We start from the raw sequence: 19,643 nt of genomic DNA, 5'->3' as shown, positions 1-19,643 counted from the left end.
ATTTCCTAAGTATCTACTGAATGTACAGCATTATTCCAGTGCTGAAGGAAAAATATAAGACATTGAAGACAAGTAGGCCCCTGTTCCTGGGGCTTCAGAATTAGGCTGGAAAGTCACAGAAATAGGTAAAAAACTGAATAATAATGTCAGGTAGTGTATGATCAGCAAGGAGCAGGGCAGGAAAAAACATCAAGGTTCTAAGAAGGGTGATGGGATAGTGTAGGCAGAGGTGTCAAGGAGACCACAAAGTTTGGTCATGGTCAGGAAGTGTGCAACTGTGGGACTGGGCAGATAGCTCAGATGTTAAAGTGCTTGTTGTGCAAGCATGAGGACCTGAATTCAATCGCCAGCATCCACGTAAAGAGCTGGACTTGGTGGCACACACTTGCAAACTTAGTGCTATGAGGTGGAAACAGGTAGATCCTAGAGCTCACTGGCCAGCCAGCTTGTGCTGACAAGTCCCAGTGACCCAGTGAAGAGCAGTAGGAGACCATGCCTCAAAAAGTAAACAATAGCCGGGTGTGGTGGCGTGCCTTTAATCCCAGCACTAGGGAGGCAGAGGCAGGCGAATCTTTGTGAGTTTGAGGCCAGCCTGGTCTACATATTGAGTTCCTGGCCAGCTGGGGTACAGGAAGACCCTGTGTCTCAAAAAGACAAAAAAAAAAAAAAAAGCAAACAATAGTGACACCCAAGATTGACTTTTGGCACACACACACACACACACACACACACACACACACACATACACACAAGCATACACACTTGCATACATATGACATGACATACACACAAAGAAAAAGAAAGAAAAGTGTTCAGCAGAGAGAGCTGCCTGGGCAAAGGCTGTGGCCAAAGGTGAGTCTTAATTATTTGGTGACAGGAAAAATGTCACTCAGAGGACTTGTGAACAGCATGGAAGAGAAGGGAGGAAGGGGAGAGCTCTAGTGTTCAAACCTCTGCCAGCATGGAGCATTACCTGGGAGGTGCCCTCAGAACTGAGATCCTCTGGGTCAGGGTCAGGTAGAGCACAGTGACATTGGAAAAAATATTTCTTTAAAAAAATTTTATTTACTATTTTTATTTTATGTGTATGTGTGTAATGCCTGCATGTATGTGAGTGCACCCATGTCATGCAATGCCATGGAGATCAGAAGACGGCTTCAGATTCCCCTGGAACTGGAGTTAAGGACAGTTTGTAGCCGCCGTGTGGGTGCTGGGAACTGAACCCAAGTACTCTGCAAGAGCAGTCAGTGCTCTTAACCACTGAGCCATCTCTCCAGCCCCTGAAAAAAGTCTTTAAGACACAGGAAACCAGAAATGTTTGGACTTTGTAAGTGGTGAAGGGTCTATCTCAGGACTATTCATCTGTGGACAGTGTGTAAAGCTGAAGTGGAAGGAACCTAAGGGCAGGAATTCAACAAGGAGCCTGCTTCTGAGACTGAAATATGACAACAGGGTCCTGGGGTAGGGGGAAGGCAGCACCCCGAGTTGGGGGGCTCTGGGACCTGAGAGCATTGGAGTAGACCATAGAGCCAGGTTGGCCAGGAGGTAGATGGAAACCTGAGAGGTGGACTTTCATACAACACAGGACCTGGAGCAGGATCAATTGTGAGGGAAAGGGAGTGACTACACAGGGCCTGGGCATTGCGACCTGGGGTTCAGGGACTGTTTACAATTCCATCTTGCTTGGGAGACAGAGGGACCACAAGGAAAAGAGTAAATACACAAGAAAATACACAAAGCGGAGGGAAAAGTAGGATTGCAGTAAATTGCAACTTTCACAAAAATAAATTTTGTTAGGATTTCCATAAGCCTAGAATTTCATACCATGAAAACAAATCCAGAAAAGTGCGTTAATTTTCTAGTGGTACCAATAAAGCAAGCTTGCTAAACAATAAATGTCTAATCTGGAAAATCAACTAATGGGAATGACAGATTTGCTGATTCTTTTATTTCCCAGTGGAAACAACCACATTTCAGCAAAACTAACTTGTGAAAGACTTCAAAAGCCAGGTCGGGCTGGGCTTACTTCTATCTCTGCTATGGGGATGAAGCTGTAGATGCTGAGGGACACATTTCAGGACCAGGCTGGGAGGGGGTTGCAGGGATCTGCCTCACTCCTCAGACTCAGCCCTGCCAGCTGGGCTGCTGGTTGTGTGTCCTTGCTTAATCTTCCCTCCCTGGATGGATTTTTGGCTCTGAGAGGGTAGAAATTATCTTTGCATTTTTGCACCTCTCAGTAGACTTTTAGAAACTTGCTCTTCAAAGTGTGGTCTTGGAAGCACTGAATTACCTGGGAGTTTGTCAGAAATGTGAACTTTCAGATTCCTCCCATTAGGTGTGGGAGGAATCTGCATTTAACAAGAGCCCAGTGTATTTGTGAGCATGTCCAAGTTGCTTGTACAGTAGCATCCCTGAGGAGGTTTGCAAAGGAGGGAGCTAGGTTCTACCTTAGATCAATTAAAACTGGATTTCTGACAGTGTGGGGGAAATACTCTATTCCTAGAGGATCCCCAGGCATTCTAGAAGAGAGACAGACACAAAGCAAGAACTGAGTAGGTGTTTAATAAGCAAACGTATCTATCAAATGAATTATAGGGCCTGGGTGCCAAGAGAGGCCCTTAGAGATCTGATCTGCTTTCATTTTATAGAAGTAACTGAAGTCCAGAGACTTGAAGCATTTGCTCAAGTCACACAGAAATTAAAGGCCAGATGGGTAGAAATTGGGTATGATGCCTTCTAAAAGGTGGAGCCTAGTTCTTCCCCCACTGTGAACATGGCTGGATTGTAGTGAGATGCTTCCAACAAACAGAGAAAAAGCAGGAGGGATCATGTGTATTCCAGAGGTGGGATCACAGAAGGCACCATGACTTTCTGCTAGCTCTCTGTCCCATGGCTCCACAGCCATGTTGTAGGGACAGACACTCAGGTAACTCACGGGGAAAGCCATGGTCAAGGGACCTGAAGTCTCTGGCTAACAGTCATGAAGTTGCATTTTCTTAGCTGTGAGTCTCTAGCTCCAGCTCAGTCTGCAGACACAGCTGCTGTCTGCAACCTCAGGAGGGCCCTAAGCTAGAGTCATCATCTGGACCCCTCCCTGGTATAGTCACATGGTTGCCTTAAGCTGCTACATGTTGGGATCATTTATTGCAGCCACAGATGACTAAGACACAGCAGCCAAGTCCTCTGTCTTCTCAGCCACACCCTAGGGTATGCGTGCATGGTAGACAACCACATGGTACTCACTTCTAGGCCACAGACCTTCAACATGCCGCATGTTGGCCCAAGTCCTTGAAATGCTGATGATTTAACCAAGCAATGACAGTAGTATAAAAACACAGAGACAGGCACTGGCATAGTGTGGGACTGAGCCCAAGGCAAGGATGGTGATGCCGTGGTTCCCGCTCCTTTCTTAGCCCCACAGGTGTCCAACCAGCCCTTCTGGTTGGTTTCTGTGCCAATAAGCCACTGCCCTCTCTAACCCTGCCAACCATGGGAGCCCAGGGTAAAGTTGGCTCAGGACTGTTATGCAACCTTAGGCCGTGGTAGGATGTCTTGCCTGCTGCCAAGCATTGGCAAAACCAGTGACCCACCTAGGTTGTTGGGTTTTCCCCACTAGTCTTGACTGTGGCTGTGATTACACTGGAGTGAGAACTTATCTGGCTAATTTGAACATCAAACAAACAAACCAACCACGCTTACCTGATGCCTGAGTCATCAAACAATGGCCTAGAGAATAGATGGGACTCAGGTGTGGAGAGAAATGAGCCTCCTGCAGGGCACAGTTCTTCTCTGTTCTCATGTCTTTCTCTCTTGCTTTCTAACATCCCAGGTTATCCTAGGTCTGAACCCAGGTTGTGCTAGAGAAGTCCCCCCCCTCCCCTCAAGCCTAGCTCCTAAAACTCCTTATGCCTTCTTCCCTGGGCAAATGAAGGCACTAGTCCTCACAAGGGAGGGGCACCTGACTAGGATGTGGGAACACTGGTGTCCAGCTCTTCCACTCTCCAAGTCGCCTGCAGGTTTTGTCCTTTCTGAGACTTAGAGGGGCTCAGGAGGAGAGTCAGGACCTAGAGGCTGTGACCCATTCAAATAGAAGTCCAGCTGGCTCCCTTAGCATTGCCTTTACATCAGGTACCCCAAGTACGGGACCCAAGGGTAGCAAACAATGATGTAGTGCCCTAGGAGCTGCCTTAGCCCTGAGCCATGTGGGGGCAGGGAGCATGAAGGGGCAGGGAGAGAGTGGATCTAAATGTAGGGGTAGGAACCAAGCATTAGAAGGAGAGGTGCGGAGTGGGCTTCTGCTGCCCACTCTTCTCCTGCCTCTGACAGGCACCTTCCATTTGCTGAATACAACTGGAAGTCAGGGGCGGGGCTGTCTGGTATAGCCAGCAGGCTAGTCTCCTATCCTCAGAACATGGGAACAAGACTCTGTCTTCTACACATAGCACATTCTCCTAGACCTCAGGTGAGATGCATGCAGAGGAAGGAGTGTAGAATCTCAGTTCATTGCCATCCAAGCATCAGAAGCAGGAACACAGCCAAAGCCCTGGGTACCAGCTAGGGCAGAAGTTTAGGGTCTGGGGGCTTAGAACCTTGAAACTGCCCCACCCCTGGCAGAAAAGTCTTTGGAAGAGCTTGTTTGGTGGTCAAGGGAACACAAGACAATTGACCCAACAGGAGAAGGTTGGCAATGTCCTGGCAGGTGTTGTCTTAGGGAGTGGGCCTGGCAACACAGGACAGGCTGACTTTCTACTGACAGGATTTCTCATGATGTCATTCTGAACCAGAGGGCAAAGTCACAGCTGCCATTCCCTGCTGGAAGTTCTGCAGGCAGTGGAGATGCAGAGAGAAGAGGAGGACATCGCTGACTCTAGAGAACTTCTACTAGAAGCTTCTTTTTTTTTTTTTTTTTTTAACCTAGGATCATTTAGATTTATAGACAAGTTGCAGATATTGGCCCAAGAGTTCTCATCCACTGCATACCGTTTTCCTCTCATTAAGATCAGACAGAAGTGTGGGACCCTATCCCACTATGTACCCACACTGCTGCCTTACTGCTAGTCAAACCCCATCCTTTATTTACATTTCCTTACTGTTTACCTGATAGCCCCTTTCTGTTCCAGAATCCCACCCAGGACACCAAAATACATGCATTCCTGGTGTCTCTTTAGGGCCTAGAGAGTGACAATTCTTCAGGCTTTCTATGTTTCTGACAGCCTTGATAATTCAGAGGAACACTTGGAAGATTATTTATGGTTTTCATCATGACCAGAGGGCCTTACTGTTTTTTGTTTTTTCTATAGTGAGGCATGTAGGCAAATTCTTGTCACATCCTATCTAAGGCTCACTGTCAGCATGGATTTTCACTACTGGTGTCCACCTTGGCCACCTAGCTGAGAAAATGACTGTTCCAGTTCTCCACTGGAAACTGGTTCCCTCTTCTCCATACTGTACTCTTGGTGGGCGTTCCAAAGCACACCCATACTTAGGGGTGGGATGATACTCCATCTCCTTGAGGAAGCCTGTCTGCTTAGAATTCTTCTGAAGCAGGGATTATTTTTCAGTTTATTTATTCAACCATATGTTTATATCAGAAAAGCATATGGACAGTTATCTTAAACACCGTGTTATAATCCAATACCGTATTATTTATTTTGTTGCTCAAATTGGTTTTTTTTAATTAATTAACTTTTTTTGAGATGGGCTTTCACTTTGTTGTCCAGGCTGGCCTTGAACTTATGGCGATCCTCCTGCCTCAACCTCCCAAGTGCTGGGATTCTAGGCATAACCATTACGCCAGGCTACTGGTGATTTACGTATGTATTTTGGAGCACCTCCTTATTTTTGGCACAAAGTGGTCTGGGCTTGGCTTATGTTTTCCCTGCCCCAACCTGAGATTACCCACCCTTCCCAGAAGCCCCTGTTCCAGGGTTGGAAATGGTCCTGCGTGTTAAATGAAGACAGACCAATGGTTAGGTGAAGGGGCAGCTCAGGGCCCCCTGTTTCGTGTTTGTCACCCCCTCCCCGTTTGGTACAGGAGGGGCTCATGTTTGCAGAGGTGTCTGTATTGTGATTTGTAAGTCAGCAAGAGAGGACTAATGGGGATGTTGGTCACACCCCTTTACTTTTTCCAGAGAAGATAAAACTAAAGTAAATTGAGCTGACTTGGATACCTGCCAGGAGGCCCACCAGACCTTTCACTGTAGATGAGGCTCCTAATATTGACAGTGGCCAGGATCTTTGCAAAAAAGTTAGGACAAAAAGGTTCAACTTTGGAGACAGAGCTCAGCAGAGGACTCAGGTTTAGTTCCCAGCACACACATGGCAGCTAACAACTGCCCGTAACTCCAGTTCAGGGGATTCAACACCCACTTCCAGCCTCTCTGGGTATTGAACACATGAGTGCACTTGAATACATGCAGACAAAACACTCATACACACACAAAAACCCAAATAAATAAAAATTTATAAAAGGTTTTTTTTCTATCAGCTTCTATAATGAGAGGCATTGATCTCATCCTCTGTGATGGCCACCTATGCTGGATAAGGGTAGAGTTAATGCAGGAGAGGTCAGAGACCGAGACGTTTATATGGACTACCTGGCACAGTGCTCGCCAGATGAACGAGGGCCTCACACCAATGTGGCTTCCTCAGAAGAGTCCAAGGCCTTGGCAGCAGCTGAGGAACTCTCCTATGTACTCCTGAAGAGCAGGACTCCCAGGGATCTGTGTTTATGGAGCTTGAGCATCCTTCTGTTGAAGGCTGAGGCTAACAGCATGACAGAACTTTTTGTCTTCAACAGTGATTTTTTTTTTTTTGGTCTTTTTTGAGACAGGGACTCCCTGTACCCCCAGCTGTCCTGAACCTCACTATGTAGATCAGGCTGGCCTTGAACCCACAGAGATCCGCCTGCCTCTGCCTCCTGCGTCCTCAACAGTGATTTTTATAAATTATTGATTGTAGCAGTTAGTGTTAGTATTAAAACTGTTTCGAATCTGAGAAGCAATGAAGTCTGGTTGGAGGAAATGGGTTTTGAAACCATAGGAACATCAGACTTTGCCCAAGGCTTAGGGAGTCTCACTATGGAGAATGCCTGCCCATAAAGCCAGAGCAAAGGCAGAAAAATCCATTCTGAAAGCAGAGGGCTTCAATGAATCTATTAGCATTGCTATAATTTTAGTTAAATTAAGCTCAACACGAGAATAATTCACACAGAGGGCAGAGAATAAAATCTGAAAACTTCCCAGAAGGAAACCACATTTGGGGGAGAAGTTTCAGCAAGGGCCTGAAGGCATGAGGTATAAGGAATACATGTTCAGTTTCCATGGGGACTCAAGTGTCCACTTAGTAAACGGAAGAGTGCTGCTTCAAAAATATTCAGTGGCTAGAAAATAAGATACTAAAATTCATGGATGTCAAGCCTTTGGTCAATGCATGTGCTGTCTGTGATGCCTTCCTCCAGCTTGCCCCTAGGGAACATCTTTTTCCTGCTGTGGAAAAGAGGGAGAATCTGAATCTTCCTTAGAATCCCCAGACATAAAGGGGGAAAGATGGCATCCAGATGGTGAGTGCATAGCCAGATTTGTCCCTCCAATATCACTGTTGGCTAGACTGACCTATGGCTGCCCTTTTCCCTCCCACTTCCTTAGCCTGGTCCACACCACCTCCCAAGCTTCATGCACCACCCCCAGATTTAGACATAGAGATACACACATGATGCTTGCACACAGATATATACATACTAATATACACAGGCACATGTCTACATATATAAAGAGAGGTGCACACGCAAATATATACACACAGATACACAGAGATGAACGTGCATAGATGCATGTACACAGGTGGATGGGGGCACACAACAGATACATACATACAGATACACAGAGATGCACACAGAGATACACAGAGATGAGCACAGAGATACACAGAGATGCATACACAGAGATACATACATACAGATACATAGACATGCACACATACAGGAAAATGAACACAGAGAGATACTCATACAGAAAGACAGTGAGGTACACACATGCAAAAATATACATATATATAGATTTACATAAAGATTCACACAGAATCACATCTACAGAGATGCACACATGTACACATATGTAACACACACTCACATAGCATGCTATATGATCTTAAAGGAAGTTGGAGAACACAATCCCTAGAAGTGGGGCCTGTCAGACAGCAATGGGGGCTTGAGAACGTCAGTCCAGGCTGCTGTTGTAGGGCCCAGGTGATGTGGCTGTGACTCAGGTTCTCCTAGCTTGTTTCCTCATCTGAAGGCTAGTAGGATGCACTGTGCTCCCCAGCTTGCTGTGAGCATCAGTGATAATACACATACCACATCTGATCATATCAGCCTCTGTCAGCTTCCACAGTGGGGTGACAAAGACGGGTTATTCTGGTGCTCTCAACATGAAATCTAGTGGCTTCAGGGACTCATGGTTCTTTCACCTCAGTTCACTGCACTCTCTTCTCATTTGCCTCAATGAGTCCAGACAGTTCATGGGGAGAGTCCAAGGAAGGACCAGAGAGCTAAATTCCGAGACTTCTGCAGGGGAGACGGGAGTGAAGGCTCTTCAGTGCACCAGAGGAATGTCTTCCCACATTGACATCAGCAGAGATGTGTTCTCAAGTATTAATGAATGCTCACCAAGTTCTAGGCCACATATGTATAATGGCCTCTGTGTCACATTATGTGGTGTGTGTGTGTGTGTGTGTGTGTGTGTGTGTGTGTGTTTTAAAGGCCATCAAGTGACCAATGCTGTGGGCAAAATACCAGAGATGTTCTGGAGAAAGAGCTGCTACTTTGCATAGAACAGGGCTGGGGAGGCTTATGTGATAAGATGCTGTGTTAGTGTATGAGAACAACACACAGGCTACCTAAGGGGTAGCTACCCTCAGGTGGTGTGAGGAGCATGGGGAAGGCAGATACAGCTGAGGTGTCACTGGTGGGGAGTGGCTTACCCAACAGCATCTCCATGAGGCTCACAGCCCCTGCTCTGTCCCTTTTTACTGCAGTTGTCTCTTAACTGCAGGACCCTGGTAGCATTCTGGGGTTTGGCCATATAGACAAGTCATTTCAGGGAAGACAGATACCTCAGATAAGGCTTGTTCATCAAGAAGCCACAACATACAGTTGCTGAGCCCTGCCGACTATTAAAATCAGTCCAAGTGGCTGTGGCCTTGAAAGGACATGGAGCATGCTGTGTATTGGTAAAGGCTGTGCCTATTTCTAGAGTTTAGATATGATGTACCTCCATACCCCAAAGCTCCTAGCTTGGTGCACCTGGGAGGTAGGGTCAGTGGGAGGTCTTCAGGGCACTGATGGTATGCTTTTGAAAGAATTGTAGGGCCCTGATCTCTTCCTTTCTCTTCTTTTTGCTTCTCTGCAGGTTAGCAGCTGTCCTCTAACACATGCTCCCAACATGGTGGGCTGCATCCCTGACAGAGGAAAAAACCCCATTCTTCTATATGATTGTGGACTGGAACCTTTAAAACTGTGAGCCAAACACAGCTTTTCTCTTCATAAGTTACCTCAGGCACTTGCTATCATAACAGAATCTGACTAATATACCTGCCTCATTTCACCTAAATCTGCATTGTTCTCCTAGGAGGCGAGCCCTGTCATCCTTTCTTGGGGAGCTGCCTCCAGCTCTGAATAACACTTGTGCAGGCTTGGGGAAGCTGGCAGAGTGCCTGCTGATGCTTCTGGTAGACATTTCTGTGTAGACACTTTGTCTCCACAGCTAAGTGGTTATGGTACAAAGCTAGATTTCAGGTCAGTCTCCAGCAGCCCACCTCCTCCCAGCAGTGACCTCCAGCGGAGCCATCAACAGGCTGAAGTCTGTGTTCCTGGGCTGAGACCCTGCCCCTTACCAGGAGAGAGTTCTTGGGCACACTGTCCCATCACTAGGAGTCTTGCTTTTCCTGTACAGCATGTGAGGGAAGGCGAGGAGGGATGAGACACACTCCAGGTCACAGCCGAGCAGGATACTGGTGGGTGTTCACACATCCATCACATACTGGGTAGCACAGCCAGTGCTGCTCATGCCTCTTCTTATGAGTTTGCATTTTGTTTATGTGCGAGTACATGCCCGTTTGTCCTGTTTCTTCTACATTACAGGTCATAAAAAGTAGGAACCAGGTCTTCTATTTCTTTTAATTCTTACCCAACCTTGAGCAAGATTTGTAGCCCATCATTTTGTGCAAATGCAGTGGCCTCAGTCATCTAAGGAAGCCTGGGACTGTTTGCTTTCTCTAGGCCAGGAGGGTAAACAGGAAAGATGGCCACCCAAACTAATTGCCAAGCCCACAGCCTTAGAGCCACATCTGAGACTATTCTGATGAGAACCCAGGGAGGCTGTGGGACCCCCAGACCCTCACAGGGCACAAAGACATTTGGTGACTGGGCCTGTATCTCCAGAAGCCCCTGCTTTGTTTTAGTAGAGGAAGGAGGCCGTTTCTCAGAGAGCAGTGCCTTTGTCACTGTCTGGATTCTGCTTATTCTGTAAACATGAGGAGATCAGCATTCTACTGTTCTTAGTTTTGCAATCTTCACAAATTAAATATTTGCCTTCAAACGCAACAACTGTGATAACATCAGGGTAATATTCTAAAGCACCGTTTCCTCACATGTTTCCTCACATGCCAGCCAGCGAAGAAGTCAAGGCAGCATGCTGTGGGTGGTCTGTTTGGATAATGGTTTTCATGTGGAAACCTCAAATTGGAAATCAACTGGCAGGCATTCTGGAGAAAGTGTGGTTTCCTGGTCCTTAGAGCTGACTTGAACCGAGAGTCTCAAGTGAGTGAAGTCTCTTTGCCCTGTTTCCTGTCTATAAAATGGGGAGTAATCGCTTAGTGACTCCTGAAGGGGACCAGGGCATTTGGGGGGGTCACAGTGGCCACAGGAGGAGGTCTGGCCCCTCCAGGGATTACTGGGGTAGACTAGACATTTGTTCTGTAAGCATGTACTTCCAGGAAGGGTCTCTCCAAAGCTCTATAAGAATGAGCTAACACTCAAAAGAACTTTCACTGAATGTAAATGAAATATATTTTGGGAATTTTATTACCTATGATGAAATCTACCAGCAGAAAACCACCCTGGAAAGCCAGCAAGGCACAGCGAAGCCCAAAGGCTGAGCTCTCAGTGTCTTGTCCCTCAGACATGTTTCTGTCAAGTGGGGCTGTCTGCTAAGGAGGATGTGTGAATGACAAGCCCCACTGTGCACTCTGACTTCCCTTCACAATGGGCAGGAGGCTTTAGAAACAGCACTTCAGCCCTTTTAAAGGACAAACATTTTTTTTTTTTTGTTTTTGGTCTTTTTGAGACAGGGTCTCCCTATAGCCCCAGCTGGACTGGAACTTGGTATGTAGATCAGGCTGGCTTTGAACTCACAGAGATCTGCCTGCCTCTGCCTCCTGAGTGCTGGAACTAAAGGTGTGTGCCACCACTCCTGGCAAAAGGACAAAATATTTTTTTAAAAATCTCTACAAAATATCTTTTATTTCAAAATTCAGAGGAGCATTTTTTTCCCTTGATACTTCTTTTCAGTCTGATCTCTAGTAAATCTAGTAAATGTCTAGTCTGATCTTTGTAAATGGCAGTGTAGATCATATGTTGAATCATTCAGTGTAAGTTCTAGCACCTTACAAATGGAGTTAAATACACGGTTCCTGCTTCCCCATCCTTTGCAGAGTCTGTTATGGCTCCCATGGCTCCTGTTCACTAGCTCTCTACCAGATCCACCACGAATTACTACATGGATTCTATTTTTAGTTCTTCAAATCCATTCCTTATTTGATATTTTCAAATTTTGACTTCCAGGTCATCAGTTCAACATCTAAATGATTTGCAGTCTTTGGAATTCTCATTTAGAAGTGGTCAGGTCTATCAACAACCAATGTCTTTACTTATCTCTGCTTCATACAGCCTTGAAACAGCTGGTGGACTTTCCATTCATACACTTATTCTTACCCCAACTGCCTTTAACCTTTTGCTAACATTTGAACACGTGTGACTAAGGGAACTTGAGAAGTAATAACCTGAGTCTTTGTAACATGACAGATTTACAATATTTCTCTTAAAGTTATGTTTGAAGTGATCAAAGTAATGGTTTCCCTGTGGCATTTTCATACATATGTGTCATTCTACTTTGTTCTGGTGATTCCCTTCCTTTCTGCAAATAGTCCTCCCTCTGGTTTCATGTCACATGCATTCCATTACCCTCTCCCCTACCTACCTCCTTTAAGCTCTCTTCTTCCCTTCTCACGATCCTCTTTGGTTTCATGACCTACTTATGCACACACACATTTATATATACACACGTACCACACACACACACACACACACACACACACACACATAATTTTAAATGTAGGGGCTGGGGAGAAGGCTCAGCAGTTAAGAGCACTGGATGCTTTTGCAGAGGACCTGGGTTCGACTCCCAGCACCCACATGGTGGCTAACAACCATCCATAACTCCAGTTCCAGGGGATCCGATGCCCTCTTCTGACCTCCATGGGCATTGCATGGCACGAGTGCATGTACACACAGGCAATATACACTCATACAAACAAAATAAAAATAATAAATAAAAAATATATTAAAAAAAATCTAGGTTCAGCATATGAGAGAAATCATGTGATTTTTGCCTTCTGAGTCTGGCTCCAGTAGGGCTACAAAAATAAGTGACTTTTGTCTTTGCATTGCTTATTTCTTCTTGAAAACTAGTTTCAGCCTTTGTGAAATATAAGCATGTGTTTCAAGTTGAGGTTTTTAAGGTGTTTTTTTTTTTTTTTTTTTTTCTCAGAAAGGATCCTTCTGCCATGTTTGAATTGCCAAGGGAGCAGACGTTTGAGGACAGGGATCATTTTGTACCCTGACCTCTGTTCTTGCTGCCTGCCTTTTCTGACCTCCAGACCAGCCCATTTGCCTTCACAGGGAGAGGCTGCCTGGCAATGCAGCTCAGCAATGTCTGATACTTAAGTTATAGCCACTAGTCTGGTATAGCCTGATATAACCTGGTATAGTGTGGACATTGGCAGACCCAGAATCTCTCTGGGCAGGAACAATGCTCAGTTTCAGCTCTGAATTGATGTACCACTTCTTTTTGTCCTTATTGATGAAAGCCCAGGTTCCTCCATGGTCCTGGGCCTTGCAGCTCTGGCTCCTGGCTCTCCTCTCCTCTCCTCTCTTCCTGGGCTTCCATCCTTCTCTCTGCTTTGGTTATCATCTTCCTGTGGACCTGGGGACATCTCAAGCTCCCCTTGCCTGAGGTATCCAATCCTGTGGTCCCTAGGATTTCTCCATCTCTTCATCTAGTTATTAGCCTGGATACCATTTTCCCCAAGAAGTCCCTGCTCCTACTCAAGTGCTTTCTCTTACCTGCCCTCTTTATCTCTTTCTTGGCCATTGGTTCTGTTGAAGCTACATGCATATCTATACATTACAGTTCCTCTTCCAGAAGTAGAATCTAAGCTCCATGAATGCAGGAACATTATCTCTCTTATTTCCTATGGTGCCACTATATTACTTTGTCCCAGGAGAGTGACTTACATGCAGCAGATGTTAAGAAAATACTTGTTGCATGAATTAAGGAATGTATTATTAACCCTCCTGAAATCCTCTCTTCTCTCAGGAAATAAGAAAGTGGAAAGATAGGACTTTGGTAGTGCAGGAAATAAGACCAACAACTGACAAATTGAATCTCATGAGACCAAAAAACTTCTCTTCGATAAAGGAAACTGTCACCGGAGCAAAGAGGCAGCCCACAGCACAGGAACAAAATCTTTGTCAGCTATAAATCTGACAGATGATTAATGCCTCAAATATATAAAGAACTAAAAAAGCTAAACATCAAGCATACAAACAATACAATTTTAAAATATTTTATTTATTATTTCCATGTTATGTGTATGAGTGTATCTGTGTCATGTCATGCACATGGAGATCAGAAGAGGGCATCAGATTCCTTGGAACTAGAGTTATGGGTGGTTGTTAGCTGCATGTGGTGCTCAGAGTCAAACCTGGGTCTTCTATAAGAGCAGTCAGTGCTCTTAACAGCTGAGCCATCTCTCCAGTCTCAGCAATCTAATTTTAAAAAGTGACTATGGAGCTTAACAGAGCCTTCTTTAAAGAAGAAATACAGATGGCTAATACATATCCACCCCCAAAGTGTCCAACATTCTTAGCTATCAAGGAAATGCAACTAACACCACTTTATGATCCCATCTTCTTCCAGTTAGAATGGCGACCGTCAAGAACATAAAAGAGAACAGATGCTGGCTTCGATTTGGGGAAAGCAGAACTCTTACACACTGCTGGTGGGAGTGTAAACTAGTACAGCTACTTAGAAATCATCTGGAAGTTTCTCAAAAAACTGGAATTAGAATTGCCATATGAACCAGTTCAACATGGAGATTTTCAGAGAAGAGATTTGGTAATGGCCCCACTGTCACCAAAATGAGGGCTTCATACTTTCTATTCATTACCTAGTTTTGCATGTCTTTTATCCTAACAAAGTCCTTTATATCGGATTAAAGTGATTTGGCAAAATCTTGTCCGTTATTTTCAGATTTCAGTATTTGTCTCATCTTTTAGTGGGCTGTACCTTGATATTAATGGTATATTAACAGTACACACACATATACATATATACATATATATGTGCGTGTACATACATATGTATACATACATATGCATAGATAGATAGATAGATAGATAGATGATAGATAGATAGATAGAGACAGTGTCTCATATAGCCTAGGCTCACTATGTCACAAGAATGACTTTGAACTTCTGATCTTCCTGCTTATACCTCCCAAGTGCTGGATTATGGGCATATATCACCATGTCCAGTTTTACGTGTTGCTGGGGATTGAACCTAGTGCATGCTAGGAAAGCGCTTTACCAACTGATCAACATCCTCAGTCAGCAGTATGGATCTTAAGGGATCTAGAAACATCCAGCTCAATTTGGCTTCACTACAGCTCTGGGCATCACTACAGATAATGCTAATGTGATTGTGATTGCAGCCAACTTTGCTGTGACTCACTAGTGAAGGCACCTGCTGTGGTGCAGTTTGGCTTACTGACCAGGAAACAAGCTTGCTGGTGCAGCGGCAGGGAACAACACAAATGCATCTTCCTCCTCGGCTTCTTGCCTCATTTATTGGGAATGAAAAACAAAGGCTTCCTGGCTAGTCATGCATCCGAAGGTCATTTTTAGAGGAATCAAAGTGGAAGGATCTTCACCAGTGAGTTTGAGTTCCACCCTGAGAGCCAATGTGTCTCACACTGTGAGAACAGGGCTCTCTATAATAAACAGACATTCTGTCCACAGAAAGGAGTGCTTTGCCAGCTGGCTCTGGCTTGCTTAGCAATGTAGGGCATATTGATGTTTGAGCAGTCCCTTGTCCCCCAGTGTTTAATTAGGACAATGGTGACCTTTCTTTGATGCAAGGGATCCCATTCATTCACGGGTATATCTTCATAGAGTGTTCATGTGCGGTGGGGTAAGGGAAACACCAGGACTGCAGATGCTACAGATGGAAGGATCTGCAAACACACTCTGCCAAACTGAAGAGAAAGCTGCTTCCTTGCCTTGGTTGTACCAGGCTAACCACTCTGTGTAACACCTTGTGACACCCTAGGACAAGGATTGAAAGTCAAATACAGTCAAGTCTCACATGTTTGTATTAACAGACGCCAAGGAGTTGGGATATCTGAAACCTAAAAGCCATTTTGAAAATTTCTCTTAGTTACTGGACTAAGCTCACCTATGGAGCAACCTGCATTTTCCAGCATTTGATAGTTGTTTCACTATCTAAACCTGGAAAACCTCTAATCCTTCTCCTATGACCAAGCCTTTGTTTCTCTGGCTCACCAAGGGCAGAACTTCAATTGTTTCTTGGGCCCCCATGTGATGAGGACAGGAGATGAGGAAGAGTGTGACATTACTGTGGTGTAGTAAGCCTTGCATTGTGTACTCTGGCGCTGGTGTCGTTGCTGGTCTCCTTACATGCAGAAGACACAGGTTCTAGCCCCAAATCCCAATTACACATTTCATGTTCAGCATGATGCCTGTGCAGGCTAAGGACATAGTTCAACAGTGATTCATGTTCTCGTGATCATTATTGGCTATGTGGCTTTGGACAAGTCAGGGAACCTCTCTGAGTTCCAGTTCTGTAGTAGAAAATAGGAAAGACATTTGTGAAAGTGCTTTTAATGTGTGTGCTGTTCAAAATGTCTCTACACAATACAAATGAATTTCAGGAAAAGACCAGACAACAATTTCCCTTTCCTTGCTTCATTTTTTTTGTGTATGTCTGCATGCATGTATATTCACATGTGTATGGGCTCACATGTGTGTATGTGCACAGGTGTGAATGTGTGCATGGAGATCAGAGGTTGATGTCTGGGTGTCTTCCTCAAAGGCTTCTACTTTATTTACTGAGGCATGGTGGTCTCATGCTGAATCCAGAACTCACCCATTCTGCTGCTTTAACTCTTCCCTCCAGGATCTGCTGCTTTAACTCTTCCCTCCAGGATCCCCTGTCTGTATCTCCCTCAACTTTTATCTGGGTGCTGGAGTCCTAAATTCTGGTCCTCACACTTGCATAGCAAGCCCTTTATCCACTCAACCATCTTCCCAGCCCTCCTTCCTTCATTTTCTTTTGAAAATAGTGATCCTGTAGATCAAATAAAAATCCCATCTAAACTGTAGAAATTCAACGGACAGCTTGGTAGCTGTGTAGATGGAGGTGATTGCTAGGGCTTTTGTTTCCTAATTGATCTAATGTGCTAAGTGAGTTTAATGTGGGCTAATTAACGATGCTATTGGTGGGTGGAATTAGCTAGGCAAAACCTAAAACAGCATCAAAGGGGCAAACAGGCAGGTGTCATCCAGGATAATTGAAGGAACAGAGGCCAGAGAAGGGCTGCTAAGGGTTGTGCACAGAGCTCCTGGGCAGGCCAGGAGAGGTGAGGGAAAACCAAGCCAGCCCAGGGCTGAGCCATTTAAGCAGCAAGGCTGAATGCCAAAATGCCATCCTGTTTACAGATCCTGTGTTTGAATTTCAGATTTGCTTGAGTCTTTGAAGCTAGGTTCATGGGCCTTTCCTTGAGAATGAATTCCATTCTTTTAAAACCACAAAACATACTCCCTTAGTCCCAGAAAGGAATGTCAGCTGACCTGGCTTCTGTATGTGGTCCCTTGGGACCTAAGAAACTTTTTTATTAGAAGATGCTCCTTAAAAGAATCAGCCTGGGTTTGTAGGGGGTAGGACCAGGTCTGTTTTCACTCTCTGAGCAAATGTAGGGTGCCCTCATAATGGCAATACTGAGCTGGGCATGAAGACAGATGTCTAAGAGAGAAGATACTGATACTGCTGAACTTCACGAACACGGATGCTCTTAACTCACGGTACCTCAAAAATGTTAGGTCGAAAACGCATGTAATGCGCTTAAGCAGTCACGTGTTGTGGCTGGGCAGCACAGCACGCCTTAGACTGTCAGTTGTTGCCCTTCCCATCTCTGTGCTGTGGCTGGCTTCCCATTGCTGGCCAGGATCCAGAGAGGATCCAACTGCATATCATTAGCCAGGGAAAGGATCAAAATTCAAAACATGGAGGGTAATTTCTATTGACTGATGAGCAATTTTACACTATCACAAAGTCAAAACATTGTGAACCACCATAGATTAAGGACTTTCTATATGTCTCTTTAGCTGCAAAACCCCAGAGTGGCCAAAGAATAGACATGAAATACTTCAGCAACATTCTGTTTAGTTTAATTTTCCTCCCAAGTTGTGACCTTCTAGGATTACCCTCTAACCATGCTGTCACAAAGGGACAGAGATGGCAGAGGTGCAGCACATACCCCACCATCATCTCCAGAGATGAAGGTGCATGTGGAAGTCATCGGGACATTTCCTAATGTTGATAACTCCCCCTCCTTTTTGTTTCTCTCTCAAATGTATTCTTAAAGGTTTTAAGCAACCATAACCTAAAATCACAGTTTCTGTCTTAGACATTTGGACTGCTCCTTTCCTCTTCCTCTACAGCCTTATGCCTCTTTGACACTTCGAACAAATTTCTGTTTCACTCTTGGTTTGAAAAACATCCCAAATGTCACTTTAGAGCAGCGGGGTAGTGACTCACTGAAGAGGCCGAAGAGGTGCTGGCTTTGCCATAACACACCCCCTCTCTCTTTCCACTGTCCATTTCAATCGTGCAGGGGACATGTGTCCCACGGCCTGTCCAGCACCCAGACTGATCAGGGCTTCCGTTCTGCAAATCTGTCCCCTCTCTTGTCCTAGATCCTCTTGTGATGTGGATCCAGAATAGCATAGCAGGGAGACATCAGCGGCAACCTCACCCGCTCTAGGATCTGCCCCAACATTACACATCTGGCCCTACAGGAGCCCCTGCTGCAGGTGCTGGGAATCCAAACCTGCCCTGTGCACCAGGCCCATCTATCCCAGGCTGCCGCGGCATCGAGAGAACCTCTTGGCTGGAAATGAAAACCTCAGTGTCACAAAGACCTATCCACTGCACTCCTTCCATCTCCTCCCCAAATACAGGACAATGGCATTGGATCGCACACTTGATTGGAACCCGGATCCCAGTGGTCTCTGCACAGTATCTTGGGTGGGAGGCAGGTAAAGAACCTGGTTGAAGTCCCAGATGAAACTTGCCCTAAGGAGCCAGGCTCAGGCGCGAGCTGGAGAAATATTTCTCATGCTCCCTGAGACACGTGCTGTTTTAGTAGCCCAAATATTACAGTCTGCAGCACAGTCTGGCACTCTAACAACCAAAGTAAAGCCAACAGCAGAGTGGGGTTTTTTAATGTTTTCTCCAAAACAAAGGAACAATCTCAGTTCTGAGAACTGGTAGCTCAGACACACAGTAATCAGTGAAGCCTGTTCAAACGCAACCCAAAAATGACATGCATTTCAAAAATGTACCCAGACTCCTTCCTAGCCAATGACACTTCGGTTTCGTCCACAGCTGAAGAATATATGGAACCAAAAATGAAGGACCAAGGCTTACCTGGTCCCTGAGTGAGGTCAGCGTCTCTCCCCGCAGAGGAGTCTCTGAAGGCAGGCAGGTAGCGTGCGCAGGGGGCCAGGTTTCACAGGTGGCTGCCGGCGTCCTCTCGCGCGTGTGCTTCACAACCCCGAGGCCAGTGACAGTGACCAGGCACACCTCTGCCGCCAGCTCCACTTTCCAATTTAAAGGGCTCCAGGAACTTTCTCTTGACTGCTCCCTGTCCAGTCTGCGATTTTAGAAACTGTCGCGTGGAGAGGTTTCCCATCCTGCAAACTCAGCTGCACCATCTAGAGGCGGCGCCAGGCACTGGAGAGGCTGGAGCCTGGGCACGTCAGCCCCGAGCTCTGCCGCCAGGACACCTGGCTCCCCAGAACTTCCTGCCCTTGAGGGTTCCTGCTGGAATGTGTAAAAAGCATTGATTCCCCCGCCCCCTTTTGGAGTGTATATGGGTCTTGCTTCTATCAAAACAACTGGGGCCTTTGGGCGCAAGGTGATATTTACATTAAAATATCATTAATCAGAACTTGCTTACAGGGCCCCCCACTAAGATGGCTACAGGCACGGATGCTGCTGTGCTCA

General features: G+C 45.6%; 1 protein-coding gene and 1 long non-coding RNA gene across 3 annotated transcripts in view; one reads left to right on the top strand and one right to left on the bottom strand.

Moving 5' to 3' along the window:
- Edar (ectodysplasin A receptor) overlaps positions 1-19,262 on the bottom strand; it is a 71,885-nt gene extending 52,623 nt beyond the window's left edge. For both annotated transcript variants that reach the window (XM_029570656.1, XM_008847569.3), the window contains exon 1: positions 19,065-19,262. The gene's annotated coding sequence lies outside the window, so the exon portion shown is untranslated. The remainder of the gene's footprint in view (positions 1-19,064) is intronic.
- On the top strand, positions 10,644-14,587 carry LOC115072794. The gene is made up of 2 exons (XR_003851816.1): positions 10,644-10,816; positions 14,256-14,587. It is a non-coding gene; the product is annotated as an uncharacterized LOC115072794 (long non-coding RNA).
- Positions 19,263-19,643: the final 381 nt, after the last annotated feature.

This window comes from Nannospalax galili, unplaced genomic scaffold, assembly GCF_000622305.1.
Source record: "Nannospalax galili isolate Female #2095 unplaced genomic scaffold, S.galili_v1.0 scaffold323, whole genome shotgun sequence".
In the NCBI taxonomy this organism is placed as follows: domain Eukaryota; kingdom Metazoa; phylum Chordata; class Mammalia; order Rodentia; family Spalacidae; genus Nannospalax; species Nannospalax galili.
The sequence above is the reverse complement of the archived record's forward strand: the minus strand, read 5'-3'. Positions and strand labels throughout refer to the sequence as shown.